At 51.5% G+C, this 25,866-nt stretch overlaps 2 protein-coding genes across 11 annotated transcripts in view; one reads left to right on the top strand and one right to left on the bottom strand.

Annotated features, from left to right (window-relative positions):
* The window catches only part of KYAT1 (kynurenine aminotransferase 1), a 32,383-nt gene extending 20,671 nt beyond the window's left edge, over window positions 1–11,712 (bottom strand). For 2 of the 10 annotated variants that reach the window (XM_035015665.1, XM_035015673.1), the window contains exon 1: window positions 9,239–11,613. The gene's annotated coding sequence lies outside the window, so the exon portion shown is untranslated. Of the gene's footprint in view, window positions 1–9,238; window positions 11,614–11,645 lie in introns of those variants that run through there. The other 8 variants (XM_035015671.1, XM_035015670.1, XM_035015667.1 and 5 more) reach the window with 8 other exon arrangements.
* A 207-nt stretch (window positions 11,713–11,919) lies between these two features.
* Window positions 11,920–25,866, top strand: part of LRRC8A (leucine rich repeat containing 8 VRAC subunit A) — a 28,559-nt gene continuing 14,612 nt past the window's right edge. Inside the window, exons 1-2 of the mRNA XM_035015664.1 lie at window positions 11,920–11,996; window positions 15,195–15,301. The gene's annotated coding sequence lies outside the window, so the exon portion shown is untranslated. The remainder of the gene's footprint in view (window positions 11,997–15,194; window positions 15,302–25,866) is intronic.

Raw genomic sequence — 25,866 nt, 5'->3', positions numbered from 1 at the left:
GGCACTGCGCTAAGGACCATATATCATCGAATCCTTTTAACAGCCCGGAAAGCAGGTGCTTTCCTCACCTTCATTAACAGGCAAAGATACTGGTAATAATGATAAAATAACAACTAACACTCATAGTGAACTCCTGGAGGTTGGAGGAGGGTCTGCCTCACCCAGTGGCCAGCACAGGGCAGAAGGTCACACTCAGAAGGGAAAAGATCCCAGCTCATGACCCTCCCCTTTCCTTCGCCACAATCTCAGCCCTTCACCCACTCTGGGCACTGCATGCTCTGGGGAGAGGTGGTGCCTTGGGGTAACCAGCTCCACAGAGGGCAAAGAGAGCCCATGCTGGATGAGACTGTGTTTAACTAGTCTCACTGCCTTGGGGTTGGAGCTGGAAACCAGGAGCTGGCTTCCACTGCAGGAGACTGCCCAGGCAGGGGGTGGCTGGTGTGTGCGCCGGGGCGAGTCTTTGGGGCATGGAAGTGAGCACCACACTGTTCCATCTGTGGGGCAACTCTGTCTTACTACTGCCAAGCTCTGCACCTGCCAAGCTCTGCGCCTGCCAAGCAAGGACTGGGCCCTGAATAGTCCCCTGGGGAGAGGATTCGAACACAGACCTTGGTATCACTCAGACCTCGGCTGTGTGAGTCGAGGTAAGTCACTTCACCTCTCTCAATGTCAATTTTCCTAAGGATAAAATAAATACAAATAAGGTAACTCAGGGACTCCTGGCTGGCTCAGTCAGAAGAGCATGTAACTCTCGGTCTTGGGGTTGTGACTTTGAGTCCCACATGAAATGTAGCAATTACTTAAATAAATAAAAAACTATTTAAAAAAACCAAGATAATTTATGGAAAACACGTCCCTTAGTGCCTGGCACATAAAAGGTGCCCAGTAAGTGATAGATGTTCATAACAGAATGGGCACTTTATGAATACTATTGAATCACTGTAATATGACACGTGGGGCTGGATGTGTGTGAATTCACTCATGTTTGGCAGGGCTGACTTCTCTATGAGGCCTCCTCCGCAGGCATGGTGCTGAGGACCCACAATACTTTGAGGATCCCATGAAAATGTTTTAATTTTAATTTACTTTAAAATAAGGGGGGAAAAGGGGGAATGTAATAATGATGAATATATAATACTGAATCCAGCCTGCATGATATTCATTCTTTATAACACATGGTTGTAAAATGTAATTTCTATTGGGCTGCCTGGGTGGCTCAGTCTGACTTGATTTTGACTCAGGTCATGATCTCAAGGTCGTGAGATCTAGCCCGGTGTTGGGCTCTGCGCTAAGCATGGAGCCTGCTTAAGATTCGCTCTTTCCCTCTGCCCCTCACCGCCAAATATATAATTTTGACTTTTTTTTTAATGGAGAAAGGGGCCCATGAAAGTATAGTGTGACCTTGAACATAGGTAAATTTTGTGTGGTTATGATATCGTGTAAATATGAGCAGTTACACGAGCATATGCACACATCTCTGTGTCTATAAGCATGCAGGTGTAGTGGGAACAGTTTCCATAAATCTGAAGGGGAGGAAGAAGCCATGGGGGTCCGAGCCGAGGCCAGGAAGGGCACAGGTGGCCCTGCGGGTTGCTCTCATCCAGAACACCAGCAGGTGTCAAGGTGGAGCGCTCGAGAAGAAAGGGGATTGGGGGTTTGTTGTTCCGGACGCTGCCAGCAGGGGGCGCGCGGAACCAGCTCTGTCTAGACTTCCGGCTAGCTGGCCCTGGAACCCCACACATTTGGGCACAGGGCGACCCTTGCGTGGCAAGAGGGGACTGTGGCTTTATTTCATAGAGGAGGCCCACAGCGGGGAGGGTGCTGGTCCGGGCCTACCGTGCGGTGGGACTGCTGGCGTTCCAGACCAGAGTCCTCCCACTGCCTGGGCTGACCCGGGGACCTCCACAGACACCTCTCTGACAACACCTGGGGGCTCCGCAGGCTGCCTTTCCCAAGCCAAACCCACCTCCAACTCCCCTTGCCTCTCCCTCAACTTCTGGGAAGCAGGTCTTCCCTGGCCAACTGCACTATAGCCTTGAGGTCTGTCCTAAGGGTAATGGCAGTGGCCTTTTAATGACTTCACACTTTCTCTGTGCCCAGCAGCCTGCCAGCACCATACAGGTTCTATCACTTTAAAACCTACGAGAAAGGCTCCATCAAGAGGCCAAGTCACACACCCAAAGCCACAGTTAGCAAGTAGCAGAGCTGGAATTTAAACTCAGGACTCTGGGGCAGCCCTGTTGGGACCCCTCTCACTCTTGAGAGCTTTTTCTGTATCTTCACTTAATAAACTTCTATCGCTTTACTCACAAAAAAATAAATAAATAAACTCAGGACTCTGAGAGGCGCCTGGGTGCCTCAGTCAGTCCGGCATCTCCCTTCGGCTCAGGTCATGATCCCAGGGTCCTGGGATCGAGAGCCCCGCACTGGGCTCCCTGCTCCGCAGGGAGTCTGCCTCTCCCTCTCCCTCTGCCTGCCACTCGCCCTGCTTGTGCGCACGTGCACGCTCTCTCTCTCTAATAAATAAAATCTTAAAAAAAATAAACTCATGACTCTGATTTTTCAAAGCCCATACTCATTGCCACGTGGGGCAAGGGGAGGCTCTGAGCAGTGACGTGATGGCCCCTTGGGTCAGATTCCTACTTCCAGAAAGAAGCACAGATCGGGGTGGGGTGCCTGGGTGGCTCGGTCAGTTAAGCGTTTGCCTTCAGCTCAGATCATGATCCCAGGGTCCTGGGATCCAGCTGAGCCCCATGTCAGGCTCCCTGCTCAGTGGGGAGTCTTGCTTCTCACTCTTCTTCTCCCTCTGACCCTCCCCACCCCCTCCATGTTCTCTCTCTGTCTCAAATAAATAAAATCTTAAAAAAAAAAAAAAAAGAAGAAGCACAGACAAATGGATACTCAATGGCAGATACTCAATGGGAAATAAGGGATTTTGGTCCAGTCACTCACATTTTATGGATGGAGATACTGATGACCAGGGAGGGGAAATGACCAGCCCAGATTCCACCAGGACATGGTCACCTGAGTCACAGTCCTGGCATTTTTCTCATCCCTGCAGGCTGGCTCTTCCAATGGACATTATGCACCAGTCAGAGAGTAAGCTGCTACAGAAACTTTTGTTGAGTGAGAGAATGAATGTCTATTGCTCCCACCAGACAGTGAGCTCGGTCACACGAGGACTCTCCTCTGTTCATCTTTTTATCATCACCACCTGGCTCAGGGCCTGCCACATAGTAGATGCATATCTTTTCATTGCTTCAGCAAATATTTATTTATTTTTTTTTTTTTTAAGATTTTATTTATTTTGAGAGAGAGAATGAGAGAGAGAGCACATGAGAGGGGGGAGCGTCAGAGGGAGAAGCAGACGCCCTGCTGAGCAGGGAGCCCGATGCGGGACTCGATCCTGGGACTCCAGGATCATGACCTGAGCTGAAGGCAGTCGCTTAACCAACTGAGCCACCCAGGCGCCTCAGCAAATATTTATTACACTTCTATTACATGCTATGCCTATGCCCTATGCTACCAGGTATATAACAGTGAATAGGATACCTTCCTTTTCTTCAAGGAGTGCACAGTCTAATGAAGGAGACGAGTAATGAGGCCATTTTAATTTAGTATGAGCCTCAATATACAAACAATTCTTATAAATCAGTAACAAAAGATCAACATCTCAACAGAAAAAAAAATGTGGGCAAGAGATATAAATTCACAAAAAAAGAAAATAGTCAATAAACTTGAAAAGAGGCCGAACCTTACTCATAATTAACAAAATGCAAATTTAAAATGAAACACCATTCTCTGCCTCTCAGCTACGTAGAGAATAAGAGATTGAGACTCACCAAATTTATACGACCATACACTAAGAGGTTATAATTCATGATCTGGGAAACACCAAGTTAGAGCATTCACTGGTGTAACTCTTGGAGGGCAACTTCACAATAACAACATACATTACTCTTTGACTTTAGAAATACTTCCTCTCTCTAGAAATTTATCTTACAGGAATATTCACACATATACACAAAGAGGTATACCTCTGGATGATTAATGCAGCATTGTGTGTGAGACCGAAAAACCTGGAAACAATCCAATGTCCATCAAGCCATCCAGGCGCCCCTATATGTCTTTTTTAAAAAGTAATCTCCAGGGGTGCCTGGGTGGCTCAGTCAATTAAGTGTCTGCCTTTGGCTCAAGTCATGATCCCAGGGTCCTGGGATTGAGCCCCACGTCGGGCTCCCTGCTCAGTGGAGAGCTTGCTTCTCTCTCTCCCTCTGCCTGCCGTTCTGCCTACTTGTGCTCTCTCTCACTCTCTCTGTCAAATAAATAAAATCTTAAAAAATAAATAAATAAATAATAAAAAATAAAAAGTAATCTCCACACCCAACATGGGGTTTGAACTCATGACCCTGAGATCAAGAGTCGCATGCTCCACTGACTGAGCCAGCCAGGTGCCCCTGGTCAACTGATTTTGACCAGGGTGCCAAAATGATTCAATGGAGGAAGAAATAGTCTTCTCAACAAATGTGCTAGGACAGCTGGGTAGCCATATACAAAAGAATGGAGTTGACCTCTATTTCACCCAATCCACAAAAATTGAAATAATCAATGACCTTGATCATATTCTTGATAATGTCCTTTGATGCACGAATTTTAATTTGTATGAAGTCCAAACATACCTTACAACCTGGCAATGTCACTCCTAGGGATATACTGAAAAGAAATGAAATGCACGTGCACACAGAAACTCGTATACGGATGTTCATAGCAACGTTATTCATAATTGTCAAGAGGTGGGAATAATCTACATGTCCCTCAATGGGTGAGTGAGTAAATTGTGGTTCCATACAATGGAATATTGTCCAGCCATTAAAAGGAACAAGGGAGGGGCGCCTGGGTGGCTCAGTCGTTAAGCGTCTGTCTTCGGCTCAGGTCATGATCCCAGGGTCCTGGGATCGAGCCCCACATCGGGCTCCCTGCTCTGCGGGAAGCCTGCTTCTCCCTCTCCCACTCCCCCGGCCTGTGTTCCCTCTCTCGCTGTGTCTCTCTCTGTCAAATAAATAAAATCTTTAAAAAATAAAAAAAGAGATATCTGTACTCCCATGTTCATTGCAGCATTATTCACAATGGCCAAGATATGGAAACATCCTACATGTTCCTCAATGGATGGATGGATAAAGAAAATGTGGTCTGTGTACGTATACAATGGAATGTTATTCAGCCTTAAAAAAGAAGGAAAGCCTGTCATTTGCTACAACATGAATGAATCTGGAGGGTGTAATGCCTGGTGAAATAAGCCAGAGACAAATACTGTGGGGTGTCGTTTATATTTGGGATCTAAAAAAAAAAAAAAGTCGAACTCCTAGAAACAGAGTAGAATGGTGGTTGCTGGGGCCACCCGGTGAGGGGAATGGGGAGAGGTTGATAAAAGGGTACAAACTTTGTTCTAAGATGAAGTTCTGAGGACCTAGCATAGAGATAGTGACCATAGTTGATAATACCGTATTGTAGAATTTAAATTTGCTAGGAGAGGGCGCCTGAGTGGCTCAGTCTTTAAGCATCTGTCTTCAGCTCAGGTCATGGTCCCAGGGTCCTGGGATCGAGCCCTGCATTAGGCTCCTTGCTCAGCGGGAAGCCTGCTTCTCCTTCTCCCACTCCCCCTGCTTGTGTTCCCTCTCTTGCTGTCTCTCTCTCTCTGTCAAATAAATAAATAAATAAAATCTTAAAAAAAAATAAATTTGCTAGGAGAGTAGATCTTAAACGTTCTCACACACACAGAAGGTACTCTGTAAGGTGATGGGTATGTTAATTAACTTGATGGTGGGAGTCACTTCCCAATGTCTACACATATCAAATCATCACGTTGTGCACTTTACCTTAAAATTCTTTTTTTTAGAGAGGGAGGGGAGAGGCAGAGGGAGAGAGAATCTTAAGCAGCCTCCAGGCCCGGCGCGAACCCACCTCGGGGTTCGATCTCATGGCCCTGAGATCATGACCTGAGCTGAAACCAAGAGTTGGATGCTTCACCGACTGAGCCACCCAGGTGCTCCCTCAACACGTTGTAAACTGTAAATGTATGACGATTATAACTCAATAAATCTGGGGGGAAATTATCCAGAGTAGCGTGAACAGTGATTGCTTGCTTCCTTCTAGTCGCATAACTTAGGATATGGAACGAGCATCTTTTCTCAGCATTGATGAGTTAACATCCTTCTTTCTGAGTTTACATCAACTTCAAACCCTTCATCCCTTGTGCTTTCACTGTTGTGAAATATATCTGGGCGTTCCTTTGATGTGACCTCTTTGCTTGGCATCCCTTCCTCTGGGACACCTTCATCCATTTGGTTAGAACTACGTGCGTCATGTATGTTCGTCAATCTGCCTTCACTAAGTTTCTCTGGTTGCGTAGCTGGAGTTTCTGGAACAGCAAAGGACTGCTCTGTCCACATTCCCACAGCCAGTGCTTTCTTTCAACACTCCACTTACGTCCCATGCAAATTTCCCACTCTGTCTTATCGCTCTGTGCATTTCTTTGCAGCACTTTCGTCGTTGTTGGCCAATTCCCTCTTCCGATGATCCATTTTTGTAGCCTGTCGCATGGGTTTATCACTGGGAGGCAGGAGGCAACATAACTCCGAGCTTTGGTGTCTTTGTGTGAACTGAATGGCATGCACGGTGACCAATCCCTGACAGGCTTTGAAAGAAGTGATGTGATTAGTCACCGGATCACAAAGCACATCTGCTATTTCCATAGCGATCTGTGGACTAAAGAGTAGCAAGGTTCGCACTTTGTGCAATCACTCATAGTTAACAGAACACCGCAGCTGGAATTGCAACGGTGTTGTTGAGTGACTGGTGTTACTTAACCGAACCTTGGTGCCTGAAACTCATTCTGTAGTGCAAAGCAAGGACGGCTTGATTATGTATAAGGCTGTCTCTCCAGGGACACTGCTCAGTTATTAATAGTGGCTTTCCCTGGGATGGGATTGGGGTCTTATAAATTTTAATACTTTTTTTTTTTTTAAAGATTTTATTTATTTATTTGAGAGCCAGAGACAGAGATAGTGAGTGAGAACACTGAGCGGGGAGGAGAGGGAGAAGCAGGCTCCCCACTGAGCAGGGAGCCCGATGCGGGGCTCGATCCCAGGACCCTGGGATCATGACCTGAGCCAAAGGCAGACGCTTAACCGACTGAGCCACCTAGGCACCCCAAGTTATTAAGGCTTTCTGAGAACCATCTCTGAATCGGAATAATGATTAGCACCTGCTTCATAGAGTTGTCATGAGAAGTCAATGAGAGGACACATGAAAATCACTTAGCGTGGTGCCCTGCAAAGAGTCAGTGTTCCACAGATATCATCATTGTTATTGCTATTCCTCCAATATTAGTCTGAGAAGTACCGCAGTGCGGGCAGCAAGGGGCCCTATCTCACGACCCTGAGATCACGACCTGAGCTGATATCAAGAGTTAACTGATTTAGCCAGGCAGGTGCCCCTTTTTTATTTTTAGGCTCCACGCCCAACGTAGGGCTTGAAATCATCACCCTGAGATCAAGAGTTGCACGTTCTACCACCTGAGCCAGCCAGGCACCCCTTGCTTGCTTTTGGATAGACGTCTATGCCCCTGCCTGGCATGCCTCCCAGTCCTATCTCCCTAGCAGGGCCCAGTCCCAGCTCTGCCTCCTCTCTGCCTCTGTGTCCACCTGGGCCTTCTTCTGAACTCACAGGGCAACTACTATACATCTGGCCCCTGTGCTAAATTCCCTAATCTTTAAAACAACCTACTAGGAAGGCATTATCATCCCTATCTTGGTCAGAGGAGAACAAACAAAGCTCACTCAGCTGAGAGCCCGAGCCGGGATTCAAATCCTGGTTCGCCTGTTTCCAATAGTCCATAGGCTTTCCCCGAACATCCCTTTTTCAGGAGGTGGGTGCAGCCGCCTTCATCAGCTCCCCTGCCTGCAGACCAGCAGCCCTTGGGGACCGGACATGCCCCTTCCACCCCACATGGCAGCTTGCAAGGGCAGGCAAGAGAATCTTGGCTTTGCCGACTAGCCCCATGCCATCTAAGCCAAGTCTATGCAATATGGAGAGTTGGTTTTAATGTTTCTCAAAAGGGGCACACATGGTATTTGGGGTGAGTCAGTTCTCTACTGAGCAGATCTATCTGGTGTCTGGAAGGATGTTTAGCATGCCCTGCGCTCAAAATGTCAGGTGCCCCTAGTTACTGAGAAGACACAGACCATAGTGCCTCTCGAGAAGGGGTCCGGGGAGGGGAGGACCATGCCCAGGCAAGACCAGCTTGTTACATGAACAATCCCAGAAAATGAAAGCTTGGATGTGGATAGAATGGTCCCGAGCTCCACTCTGAACCAGCTATGGGACCTTGGTCGCGCCATGCTGCAAGCTCTCTAGGCTCAGCTTCCTCGTCTGTCCAAGGGGATAACAACAATGCAGTCATTCACAGAAAGCATTCAGAACAGGTCCTGGCCCACAGGAACCTGTCAATAAGAAGCTGTTAAAACGGGGCGCCTGGGTGGCTCAGTTGAGCGTCTGCCTTTGGCTCAGGCCATGATCTCAGGGTCCTGGGATCAGCCCTGTGTTGGGCTCTCTGCTCAGCGGGGAGTCTGCTTCTCCCTCTCCCTCTGCCTCTCCCCTCTGCTTATGCTTGTTCTCTCTCTCAAATAAATAAATAAAAGATCTTAAAAAAAAAAAAAACTGTTAAGATTTAAGCTGATACAGGAAAGTCTCTTGCCAGATAATGAATCCTGATTTTTCTTTCTCTTTTTCCGTCTTCCTTTCTTTTTTCAGTCTAAAACCAGAGAGTCCCTATAAGACAAATGTTTTGTGAAAACTTGAGTCAATTGTTCTGCCCCTAGGGAGGCGACAATTTGTCTGGAGAGATCTAGTAAGCACAGTGACTTACATCTAGTTTCCCTTGACTTTGGAATCGGCAAAGGAGAGAGAAATGACTTCTGGAGCCCAGACTGCAGGTATCCGGGTAAGAGGGGTGGTGGCTGGTGAGTGGAGACCCTGAGTGAGACACCTAGTAGGTAGCCCACTTCGTATTCCTCCTGGCACAGGATCCAGATCCAAAATTGAAATCTCACTCTTTAAGGCAGTTTTACACATGGGGGAAAATATATATACATTTATATACTTAATGCCTGGCAAGAACATTAAAGAGAGTCACATCTGTTTTACAGGAACTAAGGCTCAGGGCAGGGAAATGACTTACCCGAAGTCAAAGTCCCAGAAAAGCACAGAAGGGCCTCAGCAGCAAATCCAAAGCTTACACCATCGTCCAGGAATGAGGAAGTAGCATGAGCATTTGCTCATTTTTCCAAGGAGCTGGCAGCGCAATCTGGGAGTGGGATGTGGCCCCACGTCTGTTGGGACAGTACTGACAGTGATTCCTCTCTCACTGTAGCAGGAGTAACTGTGACTGGCTACAGACCTGGGGGAGGGAAGGGTCATGCCGAACTAACTAGATGTCCCAACACACTGGCAACCTGAGAACCCATGTGAGCGTAAACAGCTGGAAAGACAGGAACTACCAGTACTGACACCTGGATTCACAGGGGCAGAGTTCCTGCTTTAGCAGGTTGGCTGCCAATCTGGAGGGGGAAGGTATTCAGGGTTGGGGGTGGGGGTGTCCAGGAGGGAGGTGGGCGTGTCAGTTAAGAAGTTCCTCCTTGCTGTTAACTTTCCTGTGTTCCTTTGTCGCCCCCACCTGGATTATAAAATCCGGAAGTCCTACTCTTTGGAATTTGCACAGAAGTTAAGTGTGGCTGGAGGGTGGAAAGCCACAGATGTTGGCATGGGAAGGCATTCTCCAGGAGGAAGGAGTGATTCATGCAGATGCTAGACTGAACATTTCTAACCTGCGTATCTGCGTGGTCTCTGATCATGTCAGTTACCTTCAGGTATGAGCACACCTCTGCATGGGTCTCCAGCGCCATCATTCCTCCTTCCAGGTATCCTACACGTTTTTCAGACACAGATTAAAAGTTACCTACTTTGAGAAGCCCTCTCTGACGCCACCCGGGCTGAGCCAGATGCTCCTGCCATTGTGCTCCCAAGGTCTGAGCTTCTGCCCACCACAGAGCTCATCAGAGATGCTAACCGCTGGATTGTCTGTCACCCTCACTAGACTTCAAGGACAGGAACTGTGTGTCTGTCCTGTTCTCTACCAGATCCTCAGCCTCTGGCAGCTCAACTAGGACTGGAGGTCTCCCAAAGCATTAGTGCGGATGATCCCTGGAGGCGGAGGGAGACCCAGGAGCCCAGCAATCTCTCTCAGGTAGTGGGGGAGTCAGGCCCTGCGGGGACCTCCTTTGGGCAACTACCTTAATTTCTCTGTGCTTCACTTACTGATCCGTAAAATGGGGCTCATCTGCATGTAAAGCCCAAAGTAGGACGGAGGGGGGCACCCGTGGCCGTTGTGGTCCTGCTTGTTAGTTCCATAGGTGGGGACATGGAGGCTCAGGGAGGCATGTGCCAGGTTCACAGTCTCCAGGCTGGAAAGGGGCAAGCCTTGGACTCTAGTCTGGGCTCTTGCCTCTAGTGTTCCTCTCTTCATTCTACACATCACGTTGTCTCTGGTCTGTTCGACCTGTTCAGTCAGTAAACAGCCAATCAACAGTAAACTTGGATTAGCCTGTGTGCCAGACCCCACGCTGGGTGTCATGTGGTTGATAAAAAAAAAAGCTTCTCAGTGGGAGGTGGGATAAGGAGACCCTGGCCATTGGTGTAAAACCGTCCAGGGCTCAAATTCCAGCTTCTCCCCTTCCTGGCCATGAGATATCACTAAAATCCCTAATCTCTGAGCCTTATTCCCTCCTCTAACGACAGGGGGAAATCAGACCTTCCAGCAGGAGGGCTGAACCCAGGCATTGGCTCAAGTCTTGACGGATCCGAGCCCTTACATCTTCATCATCTTATTTAAGAAATAAATTCTCCCCCCTTGCCCGGGTACCCAGGACTCCAGTTCTCCTGTCCGAGGCCACCACAGTTAACCACTTCTTGTGCACGTTACCAGACAGAGGTGCGCAAACCCGCAGACGCGCACACTCTCACACACGTTCTTTTCCACAAACTGTAGCGCCGATCAACGCGGCTCTTTTGCTCCTTCCTTTTTTTTTTAATCTAAGGTATCTTTGGAAGTCGTTCCATGTCAGTGCATATTGAACATTTTTCGTTTTAACGGCTGCACAGCATTCCATTGTACGGATTACTTCCTAACGTGGTTTCCGTTACTAGTGTCAGTGTGGGAACTGCGAGGACTCAGGCTCCACTGAGCGGTGTCCCGGTTCCAGCCCCGGCTCTGCCCATAAATGGCCAAGCTACCTTGGGCTTCTTCCTCCGCACAGATACTATCGCGGGGGACGGGGGTGCGGGGTGTGGGTGCAGAGAGGACAGCCTGGCGGGTCCCAGCGTTCGAGTGCGGGTCAGCGTCGAGCGCGCGCAATTTATCCCCGCGGGCGGCTCCAGGCTGGGTTAAAATTTCGGCGCAGCCACTCAGCGTACGAGCAGCATCAAACGCAGCGAGTATTCTGGCACAAACGAGCTCGGAACCGGTTGCCATGTCCTCCGGCCTCGACACCCGGCCTCGGGGCAGCAACGCGCAGGGACCAGCTACTCACCCCCGCCTCGGCGGCTTCACCGCTTCGTCCCCCAGCGCTCCCCGAAGGTTACAGCCGCCCCTGTCCCTTTAAGGGGGCCGAGCCCGGTCTCCGCTACTTCCGCCCCAAACCAACATGGCGCGACCTGGGAGTTGAGGGTGTGAAGGCGCGAAGAGCTCCCATCAAAAAGATGGCGACGCCCTAGCCGCAGCGCTCGCGCCTGTGGTGACGTCACTTCCTGGGCGGAGGAGGCTGAGTGGTGCAGTGAGGGACAAACAAAAGGAGGCGCCGGAGGGGCGCAGCGGCCGGCGGCGGGACGGAGCGGCGGGGGTGCGGGGCTGCCTGCTGGGCGGCCGGACCGGGCGGGACCAGGTGAGCGGGTGGGGCGGGGAAAGGGGCACGAGCTGTCACTTCTCGAAACCCACTCCTACACGCCCCCGGCCAGCTGCCCGGTCCCGGGCGTCTCGGGCAGCTCGGGCTCTGCCCGCCGCGGCGGGCTCCCTGGGGGCCCCCCGCGGCAGCTCAGTTCGGCCTCCCTCCTGGCTCCCCCGTACTCCAGGTCTCCGGGGCCCCACCCTCTTCCCGGTGCCGCGGCGCGCGAGCCCCCTCCCAAGCACCCCAGTGCCTCCCTGCGCTCTACATACCGGGAGTTTCCGCCTGGTCTCCCCCAGGTCCCCTTGTCATCCCCTGGGTTCCCCCAGATCCTAACCCCTACACTCACACACTCCCCACTTCCTAGAGGTTCCACCTTGGAACCTCGCTTTTTTTTTTTTTTTTTTTTTCCGTTTTGAATGGTTTCCCCGGTTCTCTTCTCCTGGGCTCCTGGCCCACTCGACTTCCCTTGGACCCTTCCCTCCTCTTGATCGAGCGGGAACAGTGCCCTGACTTGGGGGCAGGATCCCTGGCTAAGATCTTGGGGCCCCTGTGGACTGGGGTTCCCGGGAAGACCGGTTCAGGGTCTGAGGCCCCGAGTCCTGCCCATGCCCTGTGCATCCGTACGGGCCTGAGAGCCAGATCTGATGAGGTCCGGGCTGGAGATCCAGCAAAGTTGATTCCCGGGCTGAAGGAGCATGGCCAGGGTGGTTGAGGTTCACGATGATTCTGCTTCTTTTGTTGACTGTTTTTTCCCCTTGGTCTGGACTGGAGTGAACCAAGATTGGGCTGGTGCTCAGCTGATGCAACTACGGACTGCCTTTTTTGGGAAGGAGGAGAGATGGTTGGGGGGTGTCCGACACCCTTCTGATTAGGACTTGGCTGGAAGGGTGGGGCTGACCACACTCCCCTCATGCTTCTTCCCCGGCTCTATCCCATGAAGCCTTTTGAGGATGAGGTGTGAGGATGAGGAGGGAGAGAGCTTGTGAGGGAAAGGGAATTTGGGCCTAAATTGTGGAGGAGGGATTTGGTGAGTTGAAAGGCTCCCATGGGCCTCACCCACCTTTTCCATTAGGAGTTTCTTTAACCTCTCGGAGCAGACAGACCGACAGACAGACAGACTGGAGGCAGGAGGAGGAGGTCTGCTGTTGGTGACATTTCCTGTGGAGGGAATGGGGGAGTGGGAGTTTGTTCAGAGGGACTGGGCAGTGCCCGTGGCTCAGTCACACTGACATTGCCTTCATGAAGGTCAGGTCTTCCTCTGGCTTGTGAGGGGAGGCAAGGACAGATGACTTGTGCTGGCGGACTGGAGAGATGCTGGGGCATGAATGACCGGCCTCTGTCTTCCTGTGTTCCCAGTCTTAGAGGTGCTTTGGGTTCTGGTCTAATGCCCCTCTGCCTTCCAGGGTACAGAGCAGGGGCCCAAGAAATGTTTGTGACTGCCCTCCTCCCCAACTCAATGATGTGCTTTTGTACTCCATCCCTCGGGCACACCCACCAGTTTCCTCTGCAAACTTTGAGTGGCCTTTCTGGACAGAGGGGGATCCTGAGGTTTGCCCCATTGGGTCAGAATTTGGGGAAGTTGCTGGGTCTTGGGTTGCTGCCTGGCTTGGGCTGGAACTCACCTGTAGGAGCTGGAGGGAAGGGATCAGCCTGGTTCCTGGCTACCTCTCCTCTGAGAGTGGAGGTGATTCCAGGTTTTCACATGGGGACACTGAGGCACGGGTTAATGGTCTAAGACCTCATGAGGAGTCAGGTGAGATAGGTGTGGGGCCCTAGAGCCCAGCACACCATCTCTCCATCCCTCGATCCTTTAGTCATTCATTCGTCCATTCATCCACTGAGCCATTCTTTAGTAGGTGCCTGGCCTGGACCAAGAATGATGCTAGAGAACACAGTCCCTGGCCTCCTCTGAGCTGCAGTCTGGGAGGAGAGGCATGCAGGAAAACACTGACACAGTGGCCAGCATAATAATAGAAATATTACAGAGGAAGAAGGCCTTAGCTCTGGGTGAATATGTTGGGGGTGGTCAGTGTGTATTTCCTGGAAGAGGGAGGACTAGAAGCATCAGTGACAGGAGTCCCAAGGCCTGAGTTCTGGTTCAGGCTGTGCCGTGGGCAGGTGACTGGGCTGCCCAGCCTGAGTGGGGACCCCGTCCTTGAGGAGCACAGGGTGGGGGTAGAGTCTGGCTTAGTGGCCTCTCCGGTCTATACAGCTCTAGGTGCTTTACTGCTAGTTGCCGTCACCCTGTGTGGGTTTACTGGGTTATTGACCTATCTCTCCTCAAGGCTGGGGACTGTCTTCTGCTTCTTTCCTCCCAGCGCGATGCCTAGCACTGAGTAGGTGCATGAAATGCTTACTGGTAAACGTGGTTAAAAGGCTCCACAGTGCCTCCCAGAGCCATTCAGGTCCCTTTGTCTGCCCGTGCACTCCCCACCTGCACTCCCTCCTTCCTCTTAACTCCTGCTTATCCTTTGGCCTTTCCCCGGTGGCTGAGCCACCATCCCAACTCCTAGTGGTTTAGATACTCCCCGCCCCCACCCCTACTGTGGTCTAATTACACTTCTCTCCCCACCCTGCTGACTTGTCCTTTTGAGTCTTGTGAATGGTTCTGAGCAGAGTGCCTGGGAGGTAGTAGATGCTCACTAAATGCTCCCTGACTAATAGGGGCTGGTTGGATTTTGTGTTTGAGTCAAACTCGTGTGTCTGGGCTGAGGCTATGTTTTTGCCTGGACCCAGCTCGCCCCACTGTGGCTCCTGTCCAGCCATCTCCCACCTCCAGTCCGAGATCTAGTCAGAGTGAACCACTCAGCATTGTCTAGATGTCATGTTCTCTCCCTTCCAGGCAAACTTGTGCTGTTTCTTATGCCTGGAATGCTCTTTCTCCAGCTTCTTCTCTTCCTCAGGAGTGAACTCAGGCAACACCTTTTCCAGGGAGCCTTCTCTCACCCCACTAGTCTGGGTCTAGTGCTTCTTCCATGTCCTGTAGCTGCCAGGTACGCCCAGCGGAGCCCTGGGCTCCGCACAGCCAACGGTAATTGTTGGCATTTCCCAGTAGCCTGTCTGGTTCTCTCTTGTCACTCCAAGAGCCCAGCCCAGGGCCTGGCACTGAGCAAGCACTCAGAAAATGTTGGCAGCACAGCAGGTAACTCTGATAGTCACACATCCCTGCTGACAGTAGTTCTTACTTCCTCGTAGGGAGGCGGCTTCCATGGAGCGAGAGGAATGCCAAGACCCTGCCCAGACAGACGTGGGCCAGCCTCAGCACCGACAGCCAACACGCAGATAGCAGAGCCGTCCGCGGGGTAAGGACTGGGCCCCTCTCCCTCCAGGCCAGCCTCCAGTCAGGTGCCTTTCCCAGCTTAGGGGGCAAAGGGCAGTATCCATCTCTGCAGTCCTTTACTCTTCTTACTATAGATCCGGGGCATCTAGGGCAAAGGTGGCAGGAGACAGAAAGCTTCTTCCTTCTCCCGACTCAGTGGCTGGCGGAGGAGGTTGTGGCTGCTGGACTTCGAATGCCAATGTTAGGTTTCATTGTGCACCTCTGTTCTTTGCTCTCTCAGCGCAGATCTTGTCCGTCTGATCTGACCACATTTCCCAAGGTGTGTTCCGTGGAACACCAGTTTCTGTGGTCACAGTGGTTGGATAACCCTGGGAAACAAGTTGTCCCTGCTGCAGGACTTCTCAGCCTTGACTGCATCGGAGTGAGCTTGAGGAGGCTCGGAGGGGGAGCCAGCATGTTGTGTGTCTCCATGCTTATTTGATCACGTGGACACCATTGGGGACCAGGGTTCCTTGGCCTGCACTTTGGAAACCAGTTCCCAAAGGCAGGAGGGTGCACTGGTTAAGGACCCAGACTTCATAGTCAGACCCGGGTTTGAGGCCTCGCTGTCATGTGTTCAGTGAGGGACTGTTGGCCAGTCACCCTACCTCTCTGAGCCTCAGTTTCCTTAGCTGTAAAAAGGCAATAATTTTAGCACCTTACCTCCCTGTAGGGTATTTTGAAGATTAAATATGTTGATAGAGGGAAGGCACTTAGCAGAGTATGTCCCAGGACGTGTTCCATAACCTGAGTGGCATTGGATGGACTACTTTATAATTTATAAAACACACCCTTATCAATGATTTCCTCTGGCCATTTGAGGAAACTCAGGCAGTGGCCTTTGTCCCTTATTTACAGATGTGGAAACTGAGGTTCAGAGGGAGGAAGCAGCTTGCCCAAGAGTTCAGGAAGGAAGGAGGGATGTGGGACTGGAACCAGATCCTAAAATCCCAGGTCACGGTCCTTTGTTCTCTGCCCGAGGCCTCCCTGCATCTACCTGTCACCTCGGCTTTTGGTTAAGGAAGACCTGGCCCTCCCCAGCCAGGATTTTAAAAGAAATAGTAATTTTTTTTTTTTTTTTGGTAATTACCAATATAGCCGTGTGTCTGCTGTATGTTTTTATAATGTTTTGGTTTTGATGTCATGGAAAGCGAAAGTCTCCTGTAATCCCCATCTCCAGAGATATGAATGGGGAGGAGTGTATTATTCCACATGTATTATTACTGTTTGCTTATTTTTCCCATGTCAAGTCTTGTTAGGGCTGCTGGTTCGCAGTTTGCTCCCGTTTCATTTCTGGGCTCCCCCAGGACCCCTTTCCCAGGCAAGGGTGGATCTGCATGTGAGCCCCGTCGGCACACTCCTGTTGCCCCCTCCTCACCATTCCGGGGTTTGGAGCTATCTGTGAGGGCGTTTACAGCAGCACAGGGGGGGTTAGGAAATGCCTGGTGTGTGATTTTGTTGACTCTCCTGTTTATTGGGACAAGGTCAGCAAACCCCAGCCCTCCCCTGCTGGAGTTTCCTGTTGGTTTTGAGGAACTCTGCCTCCCTGACAGGAGAGGGGAGGCCTGAGCTGAGGTCTCTCTGGCCAGGGATGAGCAGGAAGCAGCAGGTCCTACTTATCTGAGATCAGAATTCCTCCTCCGTGCCAGGGACAGCTTGGAGGGAACGGCATGGGCCGGCCTGAGAGGCTTCAGCCTCCGCTATCTGCCTAGGGCAGGGGCCAGGTTGGGAGTTGGGAGCGACACGCGTGAGTTGCTATGTTGCCTGAGTATGGCCCTGACTCATTTACCCTGGCAGTTCCCCGGGGACGTCTTGGTCCCTTTGGAATGCTCCTTTCAGGTTTTTTTTAAGATTTTGTTTTTAAGTAATCTCTACACCCAACATGGGGCTCGAACTCACTACCCCAAGATCAGACATCACATGCTCCACCAACTGAGCTAGCCAGGCGCGCCCCTCTCCTTTCAGGTGTTTTTTTTTAAAGATTTTTTTATTTATTCATTGAGAGAGACAGAGCGAGAGCATTAGGAGGGGAAGGGAGAGGCCGAGGGAGAGGGGGAAGCAGCCTCCCTGCTGAGCAGGGAGCCCGACATGGGGCTCGATCCCGGGACCCTGGGATCATGACTTGAGCCGAAGGCAGGCGCCTCACCGACTGAGCCACCCAGGCGCCCCTCCTTTTGGGTTGTAACCTTGAGGGTGGGCAGGTGAGGAGAAGGCTGCCCTGTGATCTGGGTCTAAAGCTGCTCTGTTGGGGCGGGAGGGATTTCAGGCCTGACCACCAGGTTTTGTGGTCTGGCAGGGTCGAGCTGGGAACGAGGCGTCCTTACCTGGTGGCCTCGTTGGGCTCACTGGCCTGTCTTCCTCACCTGTGTTTCTTCCTCCTGTTCTTTCCCTGCAGTCTCTTTTTCTTCTCGCTCGAGACGCTTCTGGCCCCAGGAGTTGGCCTCTCCACCTTCTCCCTCCTCCTAGCAGCGGGGCCTTCATGTCCCCGGTCGTCGTCAGCGGCCACAGTCCGAGCACTGGGCGGGCGGTGTGCCGGGTCACTGCATACACATGGTGGCTCTCCTCTGTGAGGTGGTTCCACCGTTTCACAGGCTCAAGGCCAAGGCTTGGAGGGACGAGGGCTCTTGCTGCGGGTGGCAAAGCTGGGACTTGAAGCTGGATCTGTTTACCTTGGCAGCCTATGCTCTTTCTGCCCCACCTTCTGTTTTCCTTCTCCAGGTTCTCAGGCTCGGAGGCACTTCAGAGCTGCCCAGGGGCTTGCTTACAATGCTGGGTTCCCTGGGACCCCCCAGCACACACCTGCAGAGCCCGAGCCGGGGGTGGGGTTGGGGGGCAGGGATCTGTATTTTGAGGATGCTCCCAGGCTGGTGCGAGGCTGGTGGTCGGTCTGCAGACCGTGCCAGGAGACGCTGAGCAGGGTGACGCTTTCAGCCCTGGTCCCCGCTGTGGCCAAGGAGTCCCTGTGATTAGCCCTTAGTGTAGAAGCAGGGCCGAGCTCTCCTCAGGACCGGGGGTTCTAGTGACTTCCCAGTACATGTGGGGGGTTGACCATCCCTCCTTAAGGATGTGTGGGACTGAGGTTTCTAGAACGGCTTTTACTCCCAGCCACAAACATTCCCTGCTATCTTTCCCAGTGCGTTCCTACTGCATCGCGTAGCAAGTTCTATGTTTAACTGTCTCTTGAGGGCCTAAAACCTCAAAGTTAAATGGACTGCTGCCGTATAGCCTGCCTGGAGCGACGTTCCACTGGAGGAAAAGAGGCTGTAAAATTCCACAGCCCTCATGTGCCACCTGGACACCTTCAGAGGCGCCGCCACCAAACTCACGCCCTCTGACAGGATTGGCTGTTGACAGATGTGCTGGGCAGGGGCTGGGCACACGGGGATCCTGCCCTTCACTCCTTTCCCCTGGCACCCTGCGTCACGATCTCTGGGGGCAGCCCCCCTCCAGCCCAGAGAGCCGGGCCATAGGCAGCCCACCTTAGCCTCAGTCCCGGTCCCCTGGGGTCTCAGCAGATGTGTCTGCAGCCTCCCGTGGGTGCTCCTGCCCCCATTCCATAACTGGTCCAGGCACGCAGTGCTGGTGCTCATAGCAGACCGAGGCCCCTCTGCCCCCAGGGCCCAGATGTGGCACCTGGCTTGTGGGCCCAGACCCAACAGAGTGGGGCTCCCTTCTAGAGTTTCCTTAAAGCTATCCCCGAGATACCAGAGGCATTTGAGTATATTCTGCTAGGATTCCCTGTAACGGCCTTGATTCCACATACCCCTCAGTGAAGGGGTCTTGTCCTAGCAAGCATTTGCGGGGTTCTGGGTGCTCAGGTAGGGCCCGGGAGACCTGCTTGCCTTTGAGGCAGATTGGCACAATGGAAAGTCAGCCCTGTGGGGATCTGTCCCAGCACCTTCTAGCTCTGTGACCTTGGGCAGGTCATTTAACCTCTCTCCCATAAAGGGACGGGTGAAACCTGGCAGCCGTAACAAGAACAGCAGCTACTACGGCGGTCCTAAATACATGGCAGGCACTGGGCCAGACCTTTCCATGGACTCTGTTATTCAGTCTTTGCTACAAGGCATGACCATTTTACAGATGAGGAAACCAGAGCCCTGGGAGGTAAGGTGACTTTCCCAAGGTCACCCACTGGTGAAGTGACGGGCAGCTGAGGCACAGGAAGTGCTGGGTGGGCGAGGGGGCGGCTTGGGCCTCCAGCCTGGCCTGCTGCTCGGTGGGCTTGGATGGGAGCCCTCGGTGGTGTCCCTCACCTGTCACCCTTCACCCGTCAGGTAGGCCACAGCCTTGCAAGATTGCCTGAGGACGGACCTGTTTGGGAGGCCACAGCCCAAATGCGAGAGCAGTTTGGAAATGAAACTTGCGCCTTCCCCCTCTTGCCCTGACTGCCTCCCCTCTTCCTTTCCTGGGAAGTGAGGGTGTGCCTTTCTCTGCGGGGTGAGTGCCCAGCCGGGCAGTGCCCCCAGCTGCTGCTGACTCACCCCAAGTGGGTGTGGGGGCCTGGAGGGCAATGCCCTGCTCTTGAGCAGGTCGGGGCTGTGTGCCCTGAAGATGAGGTGAGAACTTTCTTCCCAGTCCTGGCTCTGGGACCAGAGGAGGCCCAGGGGTGCTGACCGAGGAGCAGATTTGCAGGCCCGGAGCCTTTCCGGGGCAGGGCCCCTGACCCACTGTCTTCCTCGGGCCTCTGGAGAATGGCTCTTCTCCCTTCCCTGGGAGAGCGTTAGAAGGACAGACTGCCTTCCCAAGTGTGGTACAAGGAGGGGCGCCAGCCTCCTGCCTCCCCTCTTGCCTGGGAAGCTTGCCCAGCATCTCTGTTTGGGCTTTAACAAAAGACTCTCTGTGCCCTGTTTACCCGCAGCCCAGCCTGCCTGCCATGCCTCGAGTGTGAAAGCCAAAGGTCTGCAGGCTGACGTGGGGGCTGGAGCATGCTTGGGTGGTCCCCCTCTGGGCTGGAGTGGGCAGCGGGTCATTTCTTTGACTCCCTTCCCCTTCTGGAGGAAGCATCAGGGGGAAATCAACAATGTCGAGGGATACCTAAGGGGTGGTTCTGAGAGCAAATCGCCAACTCTCTACCTCCATCCTTTACTGGGGTCCTGAGCCTGGCGGGGGCTCCAGAAGTTCAAGGCTCTTGAGTGTGGCCTGTGTGACAGGTCAGGTCCTGGAGGGCTCCAGGTGGTCTGGTCTGTGCTTGGAGGTGCCTGTCCTTGTGGCTCAGCCCTCACCTGGGTGTCTTCCCCCACTGAGCTCCGGGAGGGTTTTCTGTGATGGCAGGTGGGTTGTAACCATAGTGCACCTTCCTCTGGGCCACAGGCAGGATACGTTATGTCATTTAAGTAGTCACAAGAAGCCTCTGAGGTAGGTTTGGCAATATTCCCATTTTGCAGTTGAGGTGACTGAGGCTCAGAGCAAAGGTCGTTTGTCCTCAGGGTCTGAGCTTACCCAGCCTGGGTGCTCCTTCCCTACAGTGAGGACGGCGTCCCGTGGAGTGTCTGTCACCCGGGTGGGGCAGGCAGGGCAGCCTCACCTTCTCCTAACTCAGTAGATGGCAGGTCCTTCTCATAAACTTTTACAATCCTCTGAAATCACACAGTGAGAAAAGTCTTTTCTCCCCAGGTACTTTTCCTACTCATCAAAGTACCAAACTTCAGTGATAGAAGAGTGTGTCGTATGGACAACCAGCTACAGTCTTACCCACCCTCAGACTTACCTACGTATAGTTCTCTGTATAGCTTTCCAGATTTTTCGATGCATACAGCAATAAGCTACTGATATGATTTTTTTGGAAGAAGAATGAGATCATGCTTCTCTTCTCCTAATTTCATTACATTGCGGCCTGATCCCCATAACTGGAAAATTAAAAATCGTCCCCATTTTTAAGTATGGCTTCAGGAGCATTAAAACCATCACGTCAGGGGCGCCTGGGTGGCTCAGTTGTTGGGCGTCTGCCTTCGGCTCAGGTCGTGGTCCCGGGGTCCTGGGATCGAGCCCCGCTTCGGGCTCCCTGCTCCACGGGGGGCCTGCTTCTCCCTCTCCCACTCCCCCTGCTTGTGTTTCCCCTCTCGCTGTGTCTCTCTCTGTCGAGTAAGTAAAATCTTAAAAAAAAAACCCGTCACATCAAGGTGCAGCCACCAGTGATTTCCAGAATTTGTGCTCATCTTGCACACAAATCGATGAAGCTCCGTCCCCGTTAAACGGTAGCTCCGCACCCTCCCCTCCCCCAGCCCTGCACTCACCCTTCTACTTTCTGTGTTTATAAATTTGCCTGCCTACCGCATATGAGTGGATTCCTGCGGCATTTGTCCTTTTGTGACTGGCTTCTTTCACAGAGCCTGTATTTAGCCTATATTTTCCTCTACTGGACAGCATCTTTTTTTTTTTTTTTTTTAATACCTGGACATCTTTTGGGTCCCTATATCCAGAGATATGAGGTAGGGAGCACTATTCTTATTTTAAAGTTGTAAAAACAGAGCCTCAGGCTAGTAATTGGCCCCGGGGCCATGGAAGGATTTCAGGTGAGAGCTGGCTTTGAACCTGTCTTCGCAGCTCCAAAGCTCTTGCTGTTTGCACTCCCTGAGATCTGCCTGTCACCAAGGGGAAGATAGGGGCTCCCTGGGTTGCTTCTCTGACCCCCAACCCCCACCCAGGGCCTCACCACGGGAACCCGGCCCCCCTTCTTCCCACCTGCAAGTGGAAAAGGGTCTGGCTGCCTCCTACCGACTTGGGCAGCTCCCTGGGGGCAGGGCAGCTCCAGGCGGGGGTGGGATTGCGTTCTGCGGGATCCTTAAGAGACCACAGGTGTGGCCGCCGTGCTGGTCAGGAGCAGGCCAGTTGGAAGGAGGAGCTGAATTTGCTGCCCTGGCAATGGGTCCAGACCTGCTGCCTCCAGCTGAGCTTGGCAGGGCTGAGGACCGGAGAGAGGACCCGCCAGGAGGGGTAGAAATGGATGATTATTTTGGTAAATTTTGGCAAATATCTTTTGCATTAACTGGTTCAGATATAGTCTTTCTCAAAATATTTGAGACACAAGTGAAACCTCTTCCACAGTCCCTTTCTCTTCCCTCTCGGAGGGGGGGGATTATTATCTTGATTTGGGGGCTCTCCATGCATGTTTTTATAGCTTTACAACACTTGGATTATACATTATAGAAACCCTTACATAACATATAAGGCATTACTCTGTAGCGTGTTTTCTGGCTCAGCATCGTTTTGAGGTCTGTTCACGTTGGTACATGCAGGTATAGATCATTAACTCGTTGCTTTCACATTCCATTGTATGATGATGATGATTTATCCTTTCTCCTGTTGATGGATGAGTGGCCGCTGATTTGGGGCTGTTAGGAACAACTCTTCAGTGAGCGTTTTTGTCCATGGCTCCACGTGTGTGTAACGATTCTCTGAGATCTCAGAGAGGAGTGGCTGGATTGTAGGATGTGTGCATCCTAACCTCAGGTAGGAATTCAGCATTTTGCCAGTCCCAGTGGAGTGAAATGGCATCTGATTGCATTCCCTGATTAGTAATGAGGTTAGGAATTAATTTCATATATTAATTTCCATTTGCATTTTTTCTTACGATTGTCTATTCATTTTTTTTCCAAGACATTTATTTTAGAGAGAGAGTGAGCGAGCGAGCGCACATGCATGTGCACGAACTCATGGGGGGGTGGTAAGGGGGGCAGAGGGAGGGAAGGAGGGAGAGAGAGGGAGGGAGAGAATCTCAAGCAGATTCCCTGCTGAGCGCGGAGCCCAACTCTGGGCTCGCTCTCACGACCTGAGATTGTGACCTGAGCTGAAATCAAGAGTCAGATGCTGGGCGCCTGGGTGGCTCAGTTGGTTAAGCGACTGCCTTCGGCTCAGGTCATGATCCTGGGGTCCTGGGATCGAGTCCCACATCGGGCTCCCGGCTCAGCGGGGAGCCTGCTTCTCCCTCTGACCCTATCCCCTCTCATGCTGTTTCTCTCTCTCAAATAAATAAATAAATAAAATCTTTAAAAAAAAAAAAGTCAGATGCTCAACTGACTGAGCCACCCAGATGCCCTATTTGTGTATTTTGCCATTTCTTTCTATTGGATTGTCTCTTTTCTTGTGTTTGTAGGAGTTCTACACTTGATCTTAGCCAAAAGGCCGAGAAACAATTGTAGGAGTTCTGTATTTGTCCTGGATAGTAATCCTTTGGTAGTTATGCACATTGCAAATATCTCTAACAAGTCTGTGGGTTCTTTTTACTTATTACGTTCTTCGATGCACATATATTATAACTTAATGTGATCAAAGTAGCAGTCTTCTCCTGTAAGGATTCATACTTCTCCTTTTTTTTTTTTAGGATTCATACTTTTCCAATAAGAAATCCTTTCCTCTCCTAAGTTGATCTCTTAGCTCTTTTTTTAAACATTTTCAGGTTTTGGCTTAGGTGTTCAGTTCATTGGAATTTTTTTTCATATAAGGAAGTGGATGAGGCTATGCTTTTCTCAAGAGAGTAGCTGACAGCCAACTCTGTTCAGGGATGCCCATTCTTTCCCCCTAACCTGCAAAGCCAACACTGTCATGTCTGTTTCCGGACATTGCAGCATCTGTTTCTATGCTTGCTTTTCTGTTCCTGTGGTCCATCCATCTATCCCTACATTAGCACCACATCGGCAAGTCTCCTCCCACCTTGTTCTTCCAAATTGTTGTAGCTATTCTTTTTTTTTTTTTTTTTAAGATTTTATTTGTGAGAGAGAGAGAGCGCGAACGTGAGCAGGGGGAGGGGCAGAGGGAAAGAGAGAGAGAATCTCAAGCAGACTCTGTGCTGAGTGTGGAGCCCAACTCAGGGCTTGATCCCACAACCCTGAGATTGTGACCTGAACCGAAATCAAGAGTCAGACACTCAACTGACTGAGCCACCTGGGCGCCCCTGTTACTTACTTTTGTAGGTCACATACTCCAGACGGTTTTTTTCTCACCCAGTCATCTGGTGTCTTGCTCTAATGCGTTTTTATTATTTCACATATTCTATCATCTGATCATTTAATAAGTATTTAACCAGTCAGCCCATAATGGGCACCTGGGTGGTTTCCAATTTTCCTAGGGCATAAATAACACTGTGATGAACATTCCTGTAACTGATTCTTGTCCTAGAATCTTTCCCAGACAATTGGCATCCTCCCTCCTCCTGCGTCCTTCCCGGGCTCCGCCCAGTTCAGCAGGTCTTCTCTCCACCATATTCTGGTTTCTGCATAAGGGACCCGGATGAACCTAGAGTGGCCATTGCACTGTGGGACTCCTAGCCTCCCGAGCCCCCGGCCCCTGGGTGATCTCTTGCCCACTGCCTCCCAAGCTTTTCTTGGGTGCAGCCAGGGGTCTCCCACCTCACTGGTGGATGTTAATCCCTGACTTCTAGGAGGGCACAGTCTCCAGCTCAGAGTGAGGCCTCTGTTCCGGAAGAAGGAAAAGTAGCTGGACCAGAACTCAGGGGACAGCAAGGCACACACATTGCCTTATTGTCTTTTCTCAGCTGCCTGAGTTCAACCCGTTGATCTTTGTCCTCTCTTCAGGATCCTCTCCAAATTCCCCACCTCTTGGGACAGAGACCTGACCTGATCTGACCCAGCTCCCCATTGCCCTCCCCAAACTGCCCTCTCAGAGCTTCACATGAGGGCCGATTCTTTCTTTCTTTCTTATTTTCTTTCTTTCTTTCTTAGATTTTATTTATTTATTTGAGAGAGAAAGAAAGCTTGAGAGAGAGATCACATGCAAGGGGGAGGGGCAGAGGGAGAAGCAGACTCCCTGCTGAGCAGGGAGCCCGATGCGGGGGCTCAATCCCAGGACCCTGAGATTGTGACATGAGCTGAAGGCAGACGCTTAATGACTGAGCCACCCAGGCGCCTGCTTGGTTTCTTTCTCTTTCTCTTTTCTTTTCTTTTCCTTTTTCTCTTCTCTTCTTTCTTCTCTGTTTCTTTGGAACGCTGATATTTTTTCAATCACAAAGATAATGCACGCTGGTTAAAAAAAAAAGTTTCCTTCCATTCGGTTTCTTATTCCCACTCCGAGAGGGCGTCCCTCCGCACAGGGCAGGGACTGTTGGTCAAGGGTTTATCAGAATGGGACTGTATTTATTTATTTTTCTGGATCTCGCTTTTTTCCACATTAGTATTACAAACAGAGCTCCTTGGTTCCATTGAAAAGGCCACGGTGGTGCGTTCTAGTGGCAGGAAGTGCTTACTGCCCGCCTACTGTGGGCCAGGCCCCGCCTACCTGTTTCTCTGCCAGGTGTCTGCCGGCCCTGCGGGTGCTTTGCTTCTTCCATTTCCTTCCTTTCTGGTCCTGTTCTGTGCACTTTCCAATCACCCCTAACTGTCTGTTGAAGTCAGGATTGCTCTGGGGGGCCAGGCCCGTGTCTGCTTCAGCCCCCTTCCACAGATGGGGGTGCTAAGGCTCAGAGACATGAAGACGCCTGCCCAGGGTCACTCCAGCACCCAGGGCAGAGGCCCGACTGGCCCAGCCGTCCCTCCAGCGCTAAGTTCACGTCATGTAGCTCAGGGCTTGCTCTCCACCTGACCCAGGGCCCAC

Source organism: Mirounga leonina, unplaced genomic scaffold (genome assembly GCF_011800145.1).
Source record: "Mirounga leonina isolate KUSES-001 unplaced genomic scaffold, KU_Mleo_1.0 Mir_170, whole genome shotgun sequence".
NCBI classification, from domain to species: Eukaryota; Metazoa; Chordata; class Mammalia; order Carnivora; family Phocidae; genus Mirounga; species Mirounga leonina.
Note: the sequence above shows the minus strand (reverse complement) of the source record. Positions and strands in the feature narration are given on the sequence as shown.